Here is an 18,845-nt window from a genome sequence, read left to right as displayed (position 1 = left end):
GAAATTTCTATGGAACTGCAATTCAGATATAACCATTAGGTGGTATTAAGAGTCAGACTCTCTCAAGTTCTTTTGTACTAAAGAAGAAAGAGTTTTAGAAAACATTTTGCTTATAAAATTTTAGTTTGATAAAAATGGTGATTTAAAATATAATTTAAAAAGTTGTAAGTAAAAGCACTGCAGGCATCCTCTGTGGAAAGCACTTCATTGATGGGTATGTTTAGTTAAAGTACTTCAAAAGGGTGGGCTTCCCAGGCAGCACTGCTGGTAAACAGCTTGCCTGCCAATTTGCGAGATATGAGAGACGCGGGTTCAACCCCTGGGTCACAAAGACCCCCTAGAGGAGGGCATGGCAACCCACTCTGGTATTCTTGCCTGGAGAATCCCATGGACAGAGGAGCCTGGTGGACTACAGTCCTTAGGGTTGCAAAGACTTCGGACATGAGTGAAGCAACTTAGCATGCACACATTTTAAAGGGTAGGACATAAAAAGCGGACCTACATGAGAGACAGAGAACAGACTTGTGGTTGTCAGGTTGGCGACGGGGAGACAGAAAAAAATGGGTGAAGAGGGTCAAAAGGTACAAACTTCTAGTTATAGAATAAGTAAGTTTCATAGTGACTTCAGTTAATAATCTGTATTGCATATTTGAAAATTAGTAAAAAAGTAGATCTTAAAAGTCTTCATCATAAGAAAAAAATTAAAGTATGTATGGTGACAGATGTTAACAGACATTGTGGTGATAACTTTGCAATATGTACAAATATCAAACCAATGTTGTACACTCCAAAATAATACAAGTGATATGTCAGTTATACCTATCTATGTGGAGACTATTCACATGCAAAAACTTCACAAATATTTTTTAAAAGTTAAAAAAGAATGTGAGAGGGAAAGGTATATTAGAGGAAACTGGAAGGCAGGGAGGAGAAAAATCTTCAATCCTAGGACGGGATTTTATGGAGGTATATCAATAAAATGAGCTTTCCTAAATACCTACAAGCAGAAGTAGGAAATTCTCATTATACTTTCATTTAAACTTTTTAAAGAAAATGTGATATTAGAGGTCATGTTTATGATATTTAAGGGAGTGTGTGGGTCACAATAAACTGTGGAAAATTCTGAAAGAGATGGGAATACCAGACCACCTGACCTGCCTCCTGAGAAATCTTTATGCAGGTCAGGAAGCAACAGTTAGAACGGGACATGGAACAACAGACTGGTTCCAAATAGGAAAAGGAGTACATCAAGGCTGTATATTGTCACCCTGCTTATTTAACTTATATGCAGAATACATCATGAGAAACACTGGGCTGGATGAAGCACAAGCTGGAATCAAGATTGCCAGGAGAAATATCAATAACCTCAGATATGCCGATGACACCACCCTTATGGCAGAAAGCGAAGAACTAAAGAGCCTCTTGATGAAAGTGAAAGAGGAGAGTGAAAAAGTTGGCTTAAAGCTCAACATTCAGAAAACCAAGATCATGGCATCCAGTCCCATCACTTCATGGGAAATAGATGGGGAAACAGTGGAAATAGTGGCTGACTTTATTTTGGGGGGGGCTCCAAAATCAGCTCAGATGGTGACTGCAGCCATGAAATTAAAACTCTTGCTCCTTGGAAGGAAAGTTATGGCCAACCTAGACAGCATATTAAAAAGCAGGGACATTACTTTGCCATCAAAGGTCTATCTAGCCAAGGCTATGGTTTTTCAAGTAGTCATGTATGGATGTGAGAGTTGAACTATAAAGAAAGCTGAGCGCCAAAGAATTGATGCTTTTGAACTGTGGTGTTGGAGAAGGCTCTTGAGAGTCCCTTGGACTGCAAGGAGATCCAACCAGTCCATCCTAAAGGAAATCAGTCCTGAATATTCATTGGAAGGACTGATATTGAACTTGAAACTCCAATACTTTGGCCACCTGATGCAAAGAGCTGACTCGTTGGAAAAGTCCCTAATGCTGGGAAAGATTGAAGGCAGGAGGAGAAGGGGGCAACAGAGGATGAGATGGTTGGATGACATCACCGACTCAATGGACATGAGTTTGAGTAAACACGGGAAGTTGGTGATGGACAGGGAGGCCTGGCGTGCTGCAGTCCATGGGGTCACAAAGAGTCAAGACTCGACTGAGCTACTGAACTGAACTGAACTGAAGGAAGTACAGGGTCTCAGATTCTCCATTTTCTGATAGCTTTTTAACTCTCTTTTCCTTCTAGTCTCCTGTGAGATTGGCAGCCATTTCAGTTTGGAAGGATTTTTTTCCTATACAACTTGGAAGTATTTCAAGAGCTGTATTTGATAGTAATGCAGTGCTTTCTTGGCTGATGTTGATTTGATTGAAATAATACACTTCAAAAAGGCATAAAAATTTAAAGAAGTATTTTAAACTTCAAAACTATTTCCATTTAATTTTAGTTTGAAAGTTTAAAGTAGCTCTTATGTTATAAGAATTCTTTCACCTACCATCAACTAATATCAGAAAAAAGAAGCATTCACTTACACAGAATTTTATACCTGGAATAAAGAGTGAGAAAGACTGAGACAGCACATCTTAAATAATCAATGTTGTGTTAGTATTCAGATACATTACATTAGTTCTAATTTTAATAAAAGGATAAATAATCTCATTCATTGTAACTATACAGTGAAAGTGAAAGTCACTCAGTCATGTCCAACTCTTTGCAACCCCATGGGCTATACAGTCCATGGAATTCTCCAGGCTAGAATACTGGAGTGAGTAGCTGTTCACTTCTTTACCAGCTGAGCCACCAAGGAAGCCCAAGAATGCTGGAGTGGGTAGCCTGTCCCTCCTTCAGCAGATATTCCCCACTCAGGAACTGAACCAGGGTTTCCTGCATTGCAGGCAGATTCTTTACCAGCTGAGCCACCAGGGAAGCCCCTATTGTAACTATACACACCATTAATCTTGGTTGGCTACAATAATAAAAATTATTCTAACACTTTTTGTCCATCTACTAAAAGATTTAATCTGTTGAAAATGTCACTGTACATATGAATCTCTGATATTTTCTCTTAATTTTCCTCTTATGTTATTAAAATCCTAATCCTTGATTACTGTGATTTCTCTGTCGCATACCCCTGTTCCCTCTGTCATCTAACATTCCACTTCAACAGTTTAATTCCCCAATCAGCAAGTACTGTTATTGGTCAAAATACTGCCAATATCTTTATTATTGGATAATAATCATTTGTATAGCCATGCATACTTTTAATCCCCTCCTTCTTTCATGTATTTAGGAAATATCTGATGAACATGCTGCAGGCTTTGGACTTAATGCTGAGGACACAGAGATAAAACAGAAGGGAAGATCATAACCTAGTGGCTGCGGAGAATCATCAACATGAGGTCTCGAACCTCAGCAGTCCTGCCATGTGGGACCAGTCAACTCTTTGCTGGGGGAGGCTGTTCTGAGCATCACCGGACTTCTAGCACTCTCCCTGGCCTACACCCACTGGATGCAGGAGCATCGCCCCACTGTGGCAACTAAAATGTATCCAGGCTTTGCTAAATGTACCCTTTGGAGAAAGATGGTCCCCAGCTAAGAACTACAGTTATACACCAATGTGTCAGACTCAGAAATAACACACATCCTAAGGTCAGAATTTGAGAAAGGATCAGAGAGGGCTATATAGAAAAGGTGGGCTTTGAGCCAAATCTTGAAGAATACACATTGATTAGTCAGTTTTATGTTGTCTCCAGAAAACTCTAAGGAAAATATTACACACAAAGGAGAGAAAGGAGCTTCTGCAAGATTAATGTGCAGACAGGACAGAGGAATCACAAAAGACGGGTGCTTTGAAAAGTTAAAAGAAGTAAATGGCAAGTAGTAAGGCTGAAACTGGGCTTCTCAGGTAGCTCAGTGGTAAAGAATTCGCTTGCAATGCAGGAGACATGGGTTCGATCCCTGGGTCAGAAAGATCCCCTGGAGAAGGAAATGGCAACCCACTCTAGTATTCTTGCCTGGAAAATCCCATGGACAGATGGTCCTGGTGGGCTACAGTCCATGGGGTCACACAGAGCCAGACACAACTGAGCATGAAGCATTATTATAAGGCTGAATCTATAGGGAAATGTCAGATCACAAAAGACTAGGTAATGTCAATGCTTCAGACTTTATCTTAGTTAAAAAACAAACAGCTGTTGCAGCACGATGGGAGAATTGGATTTTGAAGAGATTCCTTTGTATCCTTGTTAGACTATAATATCTCTATAGACAATTATCTGTGTTGTATGCTTCTCCCTTTTCAGATGTGACACACAACAGAATTATGATACATATTCAATAAGTATGGGTTGAATTAATACTAACAGTAATAACATTAAGTGCTGGTGTTTATTACACTCTCACTGTGTGTGTGGTACTCTCTAGATGTTTACATAAATGACAAAGCTGAGGTGCATACTTGCGATGGGAAGGATCCTGGAAGAAAGGAAAAATGACTAGAAGGTACTGAATTATTACACATTTTAGAAATAACCATACAGGAAATCAACACTAGCAAATGCTAAAAGCCAAAGAATATCAAGATACCCATCTATCCATTTGGTGGCAAACGCATGCTCAGTCTCGTTCTATTTACCTAGTGCTCTTTTTTTGGAGAAGGCAATGGCATCCCACTCCAGTATTCTTGCCTGGAAAATCCCGTGGACAGAGGAGCCTGGTGGGCTGCAGTCCAGGGGTCGCTAAGAGTTGAACACAACTGAGCGACTTCACTTTCACTTTTCATTTTCATGCACTGGAGAAGGAAATGGCAACCCACTCCAGTGTTCTTGCCTGGAGAATCCCAGGGCCGGGGGAGCCTGGTGGGCTGCCGTCTGTGGGGTCGCACAGAGTCGGACACAACTGAAGTGACTTAGCAGCAGCAGCAGCAGCAGGGCTCTTTTTTAATATGACGCTGCCCTCCAGGCGGCGCTAGTGGAAAAGAACCCGCCTCCCAATGCAGGAGACATGAGAGATGCGGGTTCAATCCGTGGGTGGGGAAGATCCCCTGGAGGAGAGCAGGGCAAACCACTCCAGTATTCTTGCCTGGAGAGCATCCCATGGAACAGGGAGCCTTTGCAGGTTATGATGCATGGGGCTGCAGAGTTGGATACTCCTGAAGCGACTTAGCACACACACATGCCCCTCTTATACCATAGTTTCCCTCTGTTAAGCTCTCTCTCAGTTAGAGCTTCATTTAGTTCTTTAATTTTTCCGTTTATAAAAGTTCAAAAAAGATAAAAAGGTACAAAAATGAAATTCTGGAATTCCTACCACCCAGAAACAATCACTGTCAACAAAAATTCAATGAACTATCAAGTTAAGAAAAAAAACAGGAGTTTTATTCAAGCCCAACTGAGGCTCATAACCCGGGAAGCAGATTTTCAGAAAGCTCTGAGAACTGGCCCACCTGTTAGAAGTCTAAGGCATAGTCACACACATTTTAAGACAAAGGATCATACATCAAAATGACATCTTGATATTTTACATAAAGGTCACCAAAGATACATAGTCCAGGTATGCATACACAATGTGAGCAGCAAGTCACCATGACCCTTCACAGAGCTGAGAAAGAACATTATTATTTTTAAGAAGTTACATTGCTAGCATCAGAAGAAAGAAAAAAAATATCTTTGTGGTTGAGCAGGCACTCTCATCTTTGAGGGACTCTGGTTAACAGGTAAAGCAGATGCACACTGCACATCAGGGAGGGGGAAGGCCCAAAGAAACACACAGAGAGAATTTCATGTTTAATTTTTTTTTCCTGTCCTATCTTAAAATATAAATTTTACTTCATCATCACTACCAATGTTTTCAGTGAGTATTCTTCACATCTCTCTGTGAGTGTCACCACACGGCTTAGTAATTCTCAGGAAAATGCAAATCAAAACCACAATGAGGTATCACCTCACACCTGTCAGAATGACAATCAAAAAGACAACAAATCGCAAATGTTGCTGAGGTGGTGGAGAAAAAGAAACCCTCACACCTGCTGGGAATGTAAACTGGTACAGCCACTGAAGAAAGCAGCATAAAGAGTCCTCAAAAAATTAAAAATAGAACTACCATAAGATTCAGCAGTTGCACACTGGGGTAGTGATCTGAAGAAAATAAAAACCCAAATTCAAAGAGATATATGTCCTCCTGTGTTCATCACAACATTATTTATTTAAAATAGCCAAGATATGGAAGCAACCTAAATGTCCACCAACAGAAATAAAGAACATGCGTTATGTACATACACTGGGACACCACTCAGTCATTAAAAGAAGAAGAAATCGTGCCACTTGCAACAACATGGACAGGTCTAGAGGGTATCAGGCCAAGTGAAACAGCTCATGCAGAGAAGACAAATTCCATATTTTTAAGCAAACATCAGTACCAACCTTGTCTTCCTTACTTAATTTCAACATGAGTAAATGAGATAACCTTTGAAAGTTGCTTAAGCAACATAAATGATCATTAAGACCCATGGTTAAAACGGACATGGAAATATATATCCTGTACAACGTGGCATATATTTATATTCTATCAAATCCTTCTTAAGAACACTCCCAATGTTCCTGTAAACATTAGTTTATTGGCATGATCTCAGAATATAGGAATATTTTATTGTACTTTGATGTATAGTGCTTTGCAGATATTGCACTTTTTACAAATTGAAGGTTTGTGGCAGCCCTGTGTCAAGCAAGTTTATCAACACCATTTTTCCAACAACATTTGCTCACTTCATGTCTCTGTGTCAAACCCGGGTAACTGTCTCAATATTTCAAACTTTTTCATCATCATTGTATTTATAATGGTGATCTGTGATCTTTGATGTCACTATCATAATTGTTTTGGGGGTACCATGAACTGTGCCTTTGTAAGACACAAACCTAACTGATACATGTTGTGTGTGTTCTTACTGCTCCACTGACTGGCCATTCCTTGTCTCTTGTCCTCTCCTCAGGCCTCCCTAGTCCCTGGAACACAAGAACATGGAATCAGGCTAACTAATAACCCTACAGTTGCCTCTAAGTGTCCAAGTGAAAGAAGAGTCACATGTCTCTCACTTAAAGCCAAAAGCTAGAAATGATTAAGCTGAATGAGAAAGGCATGTTGAATGCCAAGACAGGCTGAAAGTTAGGCCTCTTGCACCAGTTAGCCAAGTTGTGAAAGCAAAGATACGTCCTTAAAGGAAATTAAGAGTTAGTGGCTCAGTTCTGTCTAATCCTGCAACACCGTGGACTGTAGCCCACCAGGCTTCTCTGTCCATGGGATTCTCCAGACAAGAATACTGAAGTGGGTTGCCATTCCCTTCTCCAGGGGAACTTCTCAACCCAGGATGGAACCAGGGTCTTCTGCATTGCAAGCGGATTCTTTACCGTCTGAGCCACCAGGGAAGCAACATCTCTGAGATATGCCTATAGATGGAATTGAGATTTTGTCAAAGTATATACAGAGTGCACTTGACTACATGAAAAGGCAAGTGTTTGCTATCAAATGTTTTAGACATTTGAAGTATCTTTATCTCTCTCCAAAACAAATGCAGAGACCTAAAAGTAAAAGTGCTAATTATCTAAAAAGCTTTGTAAAGTTGTTGAAAACATAGAGGTTTTTATCTTCAACAAAAATTAAATAGTTGAAACTTAACTCTGTGGAGTTTTAGAAGAATTTCATGCACATGGCATTTAGAAGTAAGTCAAGCATGTACAGACTTTATACCAAAAACTCTCATGCTGCTGGTAACAACGTTGTGACCAGGGATTTTGTCCTTTGTTTACAGCTTTTATGTCTGTTTTTCAGATGAGAAACTTTAATGATGGAAGTGCGCAGTCAATGAGCCAACTGTGTCCCTCTTCAGTTTCATTCTATTTTGACAGTTCATTTCATTTCTCCAATTTAAAAAGGAAATTCTGAATCTTATTTCTGTGTTACAGACTGTACGTCCTCACATCCAACATGATGCCATTAATGAGACACATTCCCAATGCCTTCCTTTAAGTCACTGATATCTATTCTCAAATAACACTAGCCCCCTGCTGAACGGTAGCAGAATTTGTTTTTTTTTTACTCAGGTGACAAGTATCTGAATGAAAACATAGTGAATAGTTACTTCATACTTCTCTGGTCCACAAAGTGCTGTAAACTGACCAACCATTTATGCAAAATGAATTAGTTTTACTTCTCATCCTTTTCTACCACTGCATGGGATCCTTTCCAAGATTCTCAATACCAGCGGTGGTATTTATTTTAACAAAAGAGAAAACCTGTTTTAGCATTAAGTTTAGTAGTTACGTTAATAAGTCTGGATGAAAAGTTCTCCCACTGACTTAATACATACTCCTTCCCTTTGTCTTTTCCTTTTTGTCTGGAATCCTAAATTCCTTTTTATCCAGATTTTCACATATCCTGGGTTCCAATTACGTGCCGACTCTTACAAGCCTGAAGTCTCTGTGGGCATATGCATGAAAATATATCCATCCATGTAGTTCTTTTAGTATTTTTTGTTATTAAAATGTATTAGTCTTACTTTTTTGTTCAGGTGTTAATTTACATAGCATGAAATACAAATTCAGAGGCAGCATTACCAACATTCTGCCTTGAAGATATAAAATTTTCAATAGCGCATTCATAGAGTATCTAATTTTAAGGAAAACAAACTTCATTTTGGACACTGCCACACAAAATTGTTGAAAGTGTATTCCCCTGTAACTCAATGATGTATTGATATTATACAATGTAACTTCATTAGGCTTTAATTAAATAAATATTGCATCATGGTTACAATAAATGATAATTTTGGCAAAGCATGGCAAACCATTCTTTAGAACTGTGATTCACTATTAAGAGCCCCATTATTAAGAGCACCACTATTAAGAGCCCTCCAGTAGTCATGTATGGATGTGAGAGTTGGACTATAAAGAAACCTGAGTGCCAAAGGATTGATACTTTTGAACTGTGGTGTTGGAGAAGACTCTTCAGAGTCCCTTGGACTGCAAGGAGATCCAACTGTTAAAGGAAGCACACTGACTGAAACGGCCCACCCTGGCCAGGCACCATAGTAACCATTTGCATGAGTTGTTTTATGATAGGAGGTCCTGCTAAGGAACACGGAACTAATAAGCCAGCACCAACTGGAAGAGTGCAGGAAAGGTCAAAAGGAGACACCACACGTCCGACCATCTCCCAGAATCCTTCTCGCTGCATCCATTTTGGCTGAACAAGGCAGGCACCACCAGGAAGGACCCTGAGTCAGAATGATTGGCTAAAGACAACTAATCCCATCACCATAAAACCCGAGACTGTGAGCCATGTGACAGAGCAGTTCTCCTGGGCTCCCTTCCCCTCCTGCTCTCCACCCGGGTGCTCTTTCCCAATAAAATCTCTTGCTTTGTCAGCACATGTGTCTCCTTGGACAATTCATTTCTGAGTGTTAGACAAGAGCCCAGTTTTGGGCCCTGGAAGGGGTCCCCCTTTCTGCAACAAAACCAGTCAATCCTAAAGGAAATCAGTCGTGAATATTCATTGGAAGGATTGATGCTGAAGCCAAAACTACAATGCTTTGGTCACCTGATGCGAAAAACTGACTCCTTGGAAAAGACCCTGATGATGGGAAGAACTGAAGGTGGGAGGAGAAGGGGACGACAGAGGATGAGATGGCTGGATGGCATCACTGACTCAATGGACATGAGTTTGAGTAAGCTCCGGGAGTTGGTGATGGACAGGGAGGCCTGGCATGCTGCAGTCCACGGGGGTCACAAAGAGTCGGACACAACTGAGCAACTGACCTGACCTGAAGAGCCTTCCTACTGTTAGAGGAAGCACACTGACTGGAACTGCCCACCCTGGCCAGGCACCATAGTAACCATTTGCATGAGTTGTTTTATGACAGGAGGTCCTGCTAGGGAATACAGAACTAATAAGACACCACCAACCAGAAGAGTTCGGGGAAGGTCAACAGGAGACATGTCTCCTTGGACAGTTCATTTCCAAGTGTTAGACAAGAGCCCAGTTTCTGGCCCTGGAAGGGGTCCCCCTTCCTGCAACACTACTGCATCTTTTATTAATCATGTTTTCTGTATTTCATGATACTTTGACATCTGGGGCCTTGCTGACACTGGTAAAGACATTCCTCTAGGATTTACTAATTCCTAGAAACAGCAACAACACTACCAAACTCTGCCTTTCGTTTGCAAACCAACCATTGCAAAGCCCATCCTCCTCCTTCGTGTGGCTCTCACAGGGCACTCACAGTCAGGCCAGGATTCCCCTGACACCATCACCCCAAGACTAGGCGACAGACAACTAGGGGTGTTACAGGGAATGACGGACTTCATGTTGGATCTATTTCTTTAACTTTTGCCTCCCATTGCTTTTGTTCATTAAAAGGACATTGTTTATACAGAACGGCCTGCCTCAGGGAACCCTGCCCCTCTGACTGAATGTTAAACCAAAGAGTCTTTGTTCAGGACCCCATCCACCCATGGGTGGCTTCAGGAAGTGCTAGGGGAACCTTACTGACTGGAACCGCCTACCCTGGCTAGGCACCATAGTAACCTTTTGTGTGAGTTATTTTATGTCAGAAGGTACTGGTAAGAAACAGAACTAACAAGCTACCAGCAACCAGAAGAGTTCAGGAAAGGTCGAAAGGAGATGCCAAGTGTCTGTCACTTCCCGGAATCCTCCTTGCTGACATCCATCTCGCCTGAGCAACGCATGTGCCACCAGGAAGGACCCTGAGTCAGAAAGACCGGTCAGAGACAACCTGGAAACTAATCCCATCACCATAAAACCCAAACTTTGAGCCACATGGCAGAGCGGTCCTCCTGGGCTCCCTTACCCTATTGCTCTCTACCCAGGTGCCCCTTCCCAATAAAGTCTCTCATTTTGTCAGCATGTGTGTCTCTTCAGACAATTCATTTCTGGGTGTTAGACAAGAGCCCACTTCAGGGCCCTGGGAGGGGTCCCCCTTCCTGCAACAGAAGGAAGAAATTAATACATCCCCTACCCAAGGCTTGCTATTCTAGGAGATGTTTGCAAAGTTAATGGCTTTTTTACTTTATTTCCTCGCCTTCCCCGATCTCTGTTCTGTAAAAGAACCTGCATCCAGACCTGATAGGATGGTTATTTTCAGACATTAGTCTGCCATCTTCTTGGTCAGCCAGCTTTCCAAATAGTCATATTCCTTGTCTCAACACTTCATCTCCAGTTTTACTGGCCTGTTATGTGGCGAGCAGAGCAAGCTTGGACTTGGTAACAAGAACAGCCTTCCAGCCCAGAGCCTACTAAAGTTATTTCAATTAACCAATCTTAAACTTGCCTAGCCTGCCTCGCCCATTCCTTCCCACAGAAACCAAGATAAAAACTCTGCCACATTTTCTCTTTGTCCCCTCTGCCTCCTGATGGACCCTAGTGCTTCTATGTGTGGCCCTGCATGGCAAGATGTGCCCTTTCTCTTGGCAACTACGAGTAACAAACTATATACTCAATGGCAACTGCTTCCTGATCTGTTTGCCTCATTTACCTGAATAATAACAAAAACCTACACTTTTTAGAAATACCAATAAAAGTTGGCATTAACTTTTCCCCAAGGACAAGCTGTACCTTTTCACAAGACCAACTAAAGATCTTAGTTCGGGGGGGTAGGGGAGGAGTTGTTCAATTTTATATTTGAGAATTAATTTGAAGTATGTTTTCTATGTATATGCTACTTTGAAAGGATTTCAATCTAAAGAGGAATCAGAGGATATGGAAAGGAGAATCTCACACATGGGCCCTCAAGAAAATAGAGACTGATTTCCCATAAACATCTGATTTACAGAAGACCAAAACTTATCCTCCTTATCAATAAACACCCACTAAAGATCTCTCCCCATCCTCAAGCCAATTAAGTTAACACAGACTCTGACTAGACTTCCTCCCCACTGCATTCCATGCACACCCCAAAAACAGTCCACCTTGAACCCTCAGCAGACTCACTTGTAACTTGCCACAGTTTGCATTTCCTAAAATGCAATTCCTCTGCTAGTCTCGAATAAACTCAAACTCTGGTAATCAGAGCTTGCCTCAGCTTACTTCTTTATTTAGGTTGACTCTATAGATATAGATTTCATCTCTGCAATACCTTAATTTTTTCCTCACTATTTTCTTCTTTTGTCATTTAATATTTTATATTTTCTTCAAAGAATTTGTTTAGGGAGATTTTGATTATGTAAATTATCTTGGTGACCTCTCTCCTCCTCTGGGCAATTTTTCATTATGATCTACTTTCATTTCTTCTCTATATTTTAACCCCTTTCCCTTTTGATTGATGGTGGAGTGACTGTGCTCAGATCACATACTGGTTATGTTAAGTTTGGTCCTCAGCAGATCATTTCTTATCTATGTATCTCATGCAGGCATCCATAATAGACTTAGATATGCTACTTCAAATACACTCTCATCAAACCTGGGATTTCTTCCATCTTTTTGTACATCATCCTTCAGTTTTAGTATCCACAATGTCATTGTGCTCACAGCAAACGCCTTGACGTTAATTTCTGAACTGAGGACTGTTATTTACCTTCCCATCTTCTTTAGGTCAAGAATCAAACTCCCCACCCTCAGTTAAGCTGTATATTTTTAAACAGTTCTGTAGTATGGTCTCCCCTCATCAGTATCTCCTCCGTCATTCTGAGGTCTTAAGTGTTCACATTCATATATCCCATCTCTCTGAACTAAACAGAAACAAAAAAGTCATCCTGGACTCAGTCATAGGTGATCAGGAGAATCTTTAACTTTCCTTATATCCAAAAAGGTATGTCTTGCTTTCTCTTATACTTACTTGTCTCTAAGCATTATTTCACAACATTTAACACATCTTCTTCACATTTTGGCATGTTAAGGTATGATAATTTCTTTGCTTCCATAAAAGTTAGGTTTTTTCCCTTCCATTTCTTCTTGTTTTGCTTTTTCCCCCAACGGATTTTGAAGCAGAAAGGAAAAGGAAATTGCCTATTCTCTGCCTTCTTCAAGCAGAGGGGACTTACATATCTTTATTTTTTTCATTAGGCTGGAGGAATACACAAAAGCAATTACAGGAAGATTCATGGTCAAAAACTATAGTTAATAATACTGAATGAATAACTCACCCTAAAAGCTGACACCTACATGAGATTAAAAAAAGGTAATTTCTATGTGCATGCAGCATGAATTTAGTGTTTTTTTAAAATCTCGTTTGATTTTCACCAGAACCTTGTGAATCAGGCAAATCAAGAGTTATTATCTGAATACTATAAATGAAAAAACTAAACCTGAAAGCAAATATGTAATTTGTTCTAGTGAGGTTAAAATACTAATAACTCACATTATACTGTCATTTCTTCTAAATATCTCTGTTTCTTTAAATTTACAATATGCACTAAATGGGGGAGAATATGTTAATAACAGTTAGTTGATTTCTAAGGGAAATAAAAATACAGACTCATTGGGTCTTAATTAGGATTCTTCTGGATAAAAGGGACAAAATCCCAAATCAAACCAGTGGAAAATAGATGTGATAAACTGAATAACACTCTTCCAAGGATGGCCACATCCAACTTCCTACAACCTGTCAATATGTTATCATGTATGGCAAAAGAGACTTTGAATATGTAATTAAGTTATGGATCTTGACATGGGGAGATTATTCAGGATTAAATGTGTGGGCCAACTATAACCAAGGGTCCTTATAGGAAGGATGCTGGAGGGTTAGAATTAGGGAAGGTGATGAGACATCGGAAGAAGAGAGAGAAATGAAGAGGCTACATAATTAACATTGAATGAGAAGGAAGGGGAAATAAGCAGGAATGCAAGCACCATCCAGAAGCTGGAAAGGGTCAGGAAACAAATTCTTGCTTAAATTGCAGAATGAATGCAGTTCTGCTGACACCTTAATTTTAGTCATGTAGGACCAATTTCAGACTTCTGACCTCCAGAACTGCAAAATAATACATCTGTGTTGTTTTAAACCACTAAATTCATGATCATTTGTTATACCAGAAATAGGAAGCTAACACAGTAGGTAATTACCGTGGCACACCCCTGGAAAACCCAAGGCCAAGATTAGGCATGGGGCAGGGGTGATTTCTTGGGTATCCAATCTTTGTTTCACCTCATCCTCATGGCCCACTCCATGCTACTGGGATCCTCAGTTCAGTTCAGTTCAGTTGCTCAGTCGTGTACCACTCTTCACGACCTGGACTGCAGCATGCCAGGCTTCCCTGTCCATCACCAATTCCTGGAGTTTACTCAAACTTATGTCCATTGAGTCAGTGATGCCATCCAACCATCTCTTCCTCTGTCATCCCCTTCTCCTCCTGCCTTCAATCTTTCCCAGCATCAGGGTCTTTCCAAGAATTCAGTTCTTCGCATCAGGTGGCCAAAGTATTGGAGTTTCAGCTTCAGCATCAGTCCTTCCAATGAATATTCAGGGCTGATTTCCTTTAGGATGGACTGGTTTGATCTCCTTACAGTCCAAGGGACTCTCAAGAGTCTTCTCCAACATCACAGTACAAAAGCATCAATTCTTCAGTGCTGAGCTTTCTTTATAGTGCAACTCACACATCCATACATGACTAATGGAAAACAGAATTTTGTCGGCAAAGTAATGTCTCTGCTTTTTAATATACTGTCTAGGTTCATCATAGCTTTTCTTCCAAAGAGCAAGCATCTTTTAATTTCAATGCTTAAGTCACCATCTGCTGTGGTTTTAGAGTGCAAGAAAATAAAGCCTGTCAGTCTTTCCATTGTTTCCCCATCTATTTGCGATGAAGTGATGGAACCGGATGCCATGATCTTAGTTTTTTGAATGTTGAGTTTTCAGCCAGGTTTTTCACTTCCCTCCTTCACTTTCATCAAGAGCCTCTTTAGTTCCTCTTCACTTTCTACAATAAGGGTAGTGTCATCTGCATGTCTGAGATTATTGATATTTCTCCCAGCCATCTTGATTCCAACTTGTGCTTCATCCAGCCCAGCATTTCACATGATGTACTCTGCATATAAGTTAAATAAGCAGGGTGACAATATACAGCATTGACGTACTCTTCCTGATTTGGAAACAGTCTGTTGTTTCATGTCTGGTTCTAACTGTTGCTTCCTGACCTGCATAAAGATTTCTCAGGAGGCAGGTCAGGTGATCAGGTATTCCCATCTCTTTAAGAATTTTCCACAGTTTGTTGTGATTAAATTGCCAACATCTGTTGGATCATTGAAAAAGCAAGAGAGTTCCAGAAAAACATCTACTTCTGCTTTATTGACTATGCCAAAGCCTTTGAAAAGATCCTGATGCTGGGAAAGATTGAAGGCAGGAGGAGAAGGGGACGACAAAGGATGAGATGGTTGGATGGCATCACCGACTCAATGGACATGAGTTTGAGTAAGCTCTGGAAGTTGGTGATAGACAGGGAAGAGAGGCTTGCTGCAGTCCATGGGGTCACAAAGAGTCAGACACGACTGAATGACTGAAGTGAACCGAACTGAAAGCCTTTGACTGTGTGGATCACAACAAACTGTGGAAAATCCATCAAGAGATGGGAATACCAGACCACCTGACCTGCCTCCTGAGAAATCTGTATGCAGGTCAAGAAGCAACAGTTAGAACTGGACATGGAACAACAGACTGGTTTCCCAATCAGAAAAGGAGTACGTCAAGGCTGTATATTGTCACTCTGCTTATTTAACTTATATGCAGAGTACATCATGAGAAATGCTGGACTGGATGAAACACAAATAGGAATCAAGATTGCTGGGAAAAATATCAATAACCTCAGATATGCAGATGACACCACCCTTATGGCAGAAAAGTGAAGAAGAACTAAAAAGCCTCTTGATCAAAGTGAAAGAGGAGAGTGAAAAAGTTGGCTTAAAACACAACATTCAGAAAACTAAGATCACGGCATCTGGTCCCATCACTTTCTGGCAAATAAATGGGGAAACAATAGAAACAGTGACAGACTTTATTTTGGGGGGCTCCAAAATCAGCTCAGATGGTGACTGCAGGCATGAAATTAAAAGACACTTGCTCCTTGGAAGAAAAGAAGCAAAGTTGTCTATGATAAATCTAGACAGCATATTAAAAAGCAGAGACATTACTTTGCCAACAAATGTCCATCTAGTCAAAGTTATCGTTTTTCCAGTAGTCATGTATGTTTGTGAGAGCTGGACTATAAAGAAAGCTGAGCATCAAAAAATTGATGCATTTGAACTGTGATGTTGGAGAAGACTCTTGAGAGTCCCTTGGACAGCAAGGAGATCCAACCAGTCCATCCTAAAGGAAATCAGCCCTGAATATTCATTGGAAGGACTGATGCTGAAGCTGAAACTCCAATACTTTGGCCACCTGATGCGAAGAACTGTCTTCTTGGAAGAGACCCTGAGGCTAGGAAAAATAGAAGGTGGGAGGAGAAGGGGAAAACAGAGTCTGAGATGGATGGATGGCATCACTGACTCAAAGGACATGAGTTTGAGTAAACTCCAGGAGTTGGTGATGGACAGGGAAGCCTGGCATGCTGCAGTCCATGGGGTTGCAAAAGGTCAAACACGACTGTGCGACCGAACGAACTGTTGTGATCCACAGAATCAAAGTCTTTAGCGTAGTCAATAAAGCAGAAGTAGGTGCTTTTTTGGAACTCTCTTGCTTTTTTGATGACCCAACAGATGTTGGCAATTTGATCTCTGGTTCCTCTGCCTTTTCTAAATACAGCTTCAACATCTGGAAGCTCATAGTTCACGTAGTGTTGAACCCTGGCTTGGAAAATTTTGAGCATTACTTCACTAGCGTGTGAGATGAGTGCAATTGTGGTAGTTCGAACATTCTTTGGTATTGCCTTTCTTTGGGATTGGGATGAAAACTGACCTTTTCCAGTCCTGTGGCCACTGCTGAGCTTTCCAAATTTGCTGGCATATTTTTTTTCCATTTCTTTTTATTAGTTGGAAGCTAATTACTTTACAATATTGTAGTGGTTTTTGCCATACATTGACATATTGAGTGCAGCACTTTCACAGCATCATCTTGTAGGATCTGAAATAGCTCAACTGGAATTCCATCACCTCCACTAGCTTTGTTCATAGTGTTGCTTCCTAAGGCCCACTGGAATTCACATTCCAGGATGTCTGGCTCTAGGTGAGTGATCACACCATCATGATTATCTGTGTCATGAAGACTTTTTTTGTATAGTTCTTCTGTGTATTCTTGCCACCTCTTCTTAATATCTTCTGCTTCTGTTAGGTTCATACCATTTCTGTCCTTTATTGTGCCCATCTTTGCATGAGATGTTCCCTTGGTATCTCTCATTTTCTTGAAGAGATTTCTAGTCTTTCCCAATCTATTGTTTTCCTTTATTTCTTTGCACTGATCACTCAGGGAGGCTTTCTTATCTCTCCTTGCTCTTCTTTGGAACTCTGCATTCAAATGGGTATATCTTTCCTTTTTTACTTTGCCTTTAGCTTTTCTTCCTTTCTCAGCTATTTGTAAGGCCTCCTCAGACAACCATTTTGCCTTTTTTGCATTTCTTTTTCTTGGGGATGGTCTTGATCACTGTTTCCTGTACAATGTCATGAACCTCCATCCATAGTTCTTCAGGCACTCTGTCTATCAGATCTATCCCTTGAATCTATTTCTCACTTCCACTGTATAATCATAGGAATTTGATTTAGGTCATACCTGAGTGGTCTAGTGGTTTTCCCTACTTTCTTCCATTTAAGTCTGAATTGGGCAATAAGGAGTTCATGATTGGAGCCACAGTCAGCTCCCGGTCTTGTTTTTGCTGACTGTATAGAGCTTCTCCATCTTTGGCTGCAAGGAATATAATCAATCTGATTTCGGTATTGACCATCTGGTGATGTCCATGTATAGAATCTTCTCTTGTGTTGTTGGAAGAGGGTGTTTGCTATGACCAGTGCATTCTCTTAGCAAATCTCTGTTAGCCTTTGCCCTGCTCCATTTTGTATCAAGGCTAAATTTGCCTCTTACTCCAGGTATATCTTGACTTTCTACTTTTGGATTCCAGTCCCCTATAATGAAAAGGACATCTTTTTTGGGTGTTACTTCTAGAAGGTCTTGTAGGTCTTCATAGAACCGTTCAACTTCAGCTTCCTCAGCATAACAAGTTGGTCATAGACTTGGATTACTGTGATACTGAATGACCTGCCTTGGAAACGAACAGAGATCATTCTGTCGTTTTTGAGACTGCACCCATGTACTGCATTTTGGACTCTCATTGACTATGAGGGCTACTCCATTTCTTCTGAGGGATTCTTGCCCACAGTAGTAGACATGATGGTCATCTGAATTAAATTCGTCCATTCCAGTCCATTTTAGTTCACTGATTCCTAAAACGTCGATGTTCACTCTTGCCATCTCCTGCTTGACCACTTCTAATTTACCTTGACTTATGAACCTAACAATATTCCAGGTTCCTATGCAATATTGTTCTTTACAGCATCAGACCTTACTTCCATTACCAGTCACATTCACAACTGGGCGTTGTTTTCGCTTTGGCTCCATCTCTTCATTCTTTTTTTGTGTGTGTGTGTGTTTGACATGCTTTATTATTTTTTTTTTTTTCCAGTAGGTTTTGTCATACATTGATATGAATCAGCCATGGATTTACATGTATTCCCAATCCCGATCCCCCCTCCCACCTCCCTCTCCACCCGATTCCTCTGGGTCTTCCCAGTGCACCAGGCCGGAGCACTTGTCTCATGCATCCCACCTGGGCTGGTGATCTGTTTCACCATAGATAGTATACATGCTGTTCTTTTGAAATATCCCACCCTCACATTCTCCCACAGAGTTCAAAAAGTCTGTTCTGTATTTCTGTGTCTCTTTTTCTGTTTT

The sequence above is a fragment of the Cervus elaphus genome, chromosome 4, assembly GCF_910594005.1.
Source record: "Cervus elaphus chromosome 4, mCerEla1.1, whole genome shotgun sequence".
In the NCBI taxonomy this organism is placed as follows: Eukaryota; Metazoa; Chordata; class Mammalia; order Artiodactyla; family Cervidae; genus Cervus; species Cervus elaphus.
The sequence above is the reverse complement of the archived record's forward strand: the minus strand, read 5'-3'. Positions refer to the sequence as shown.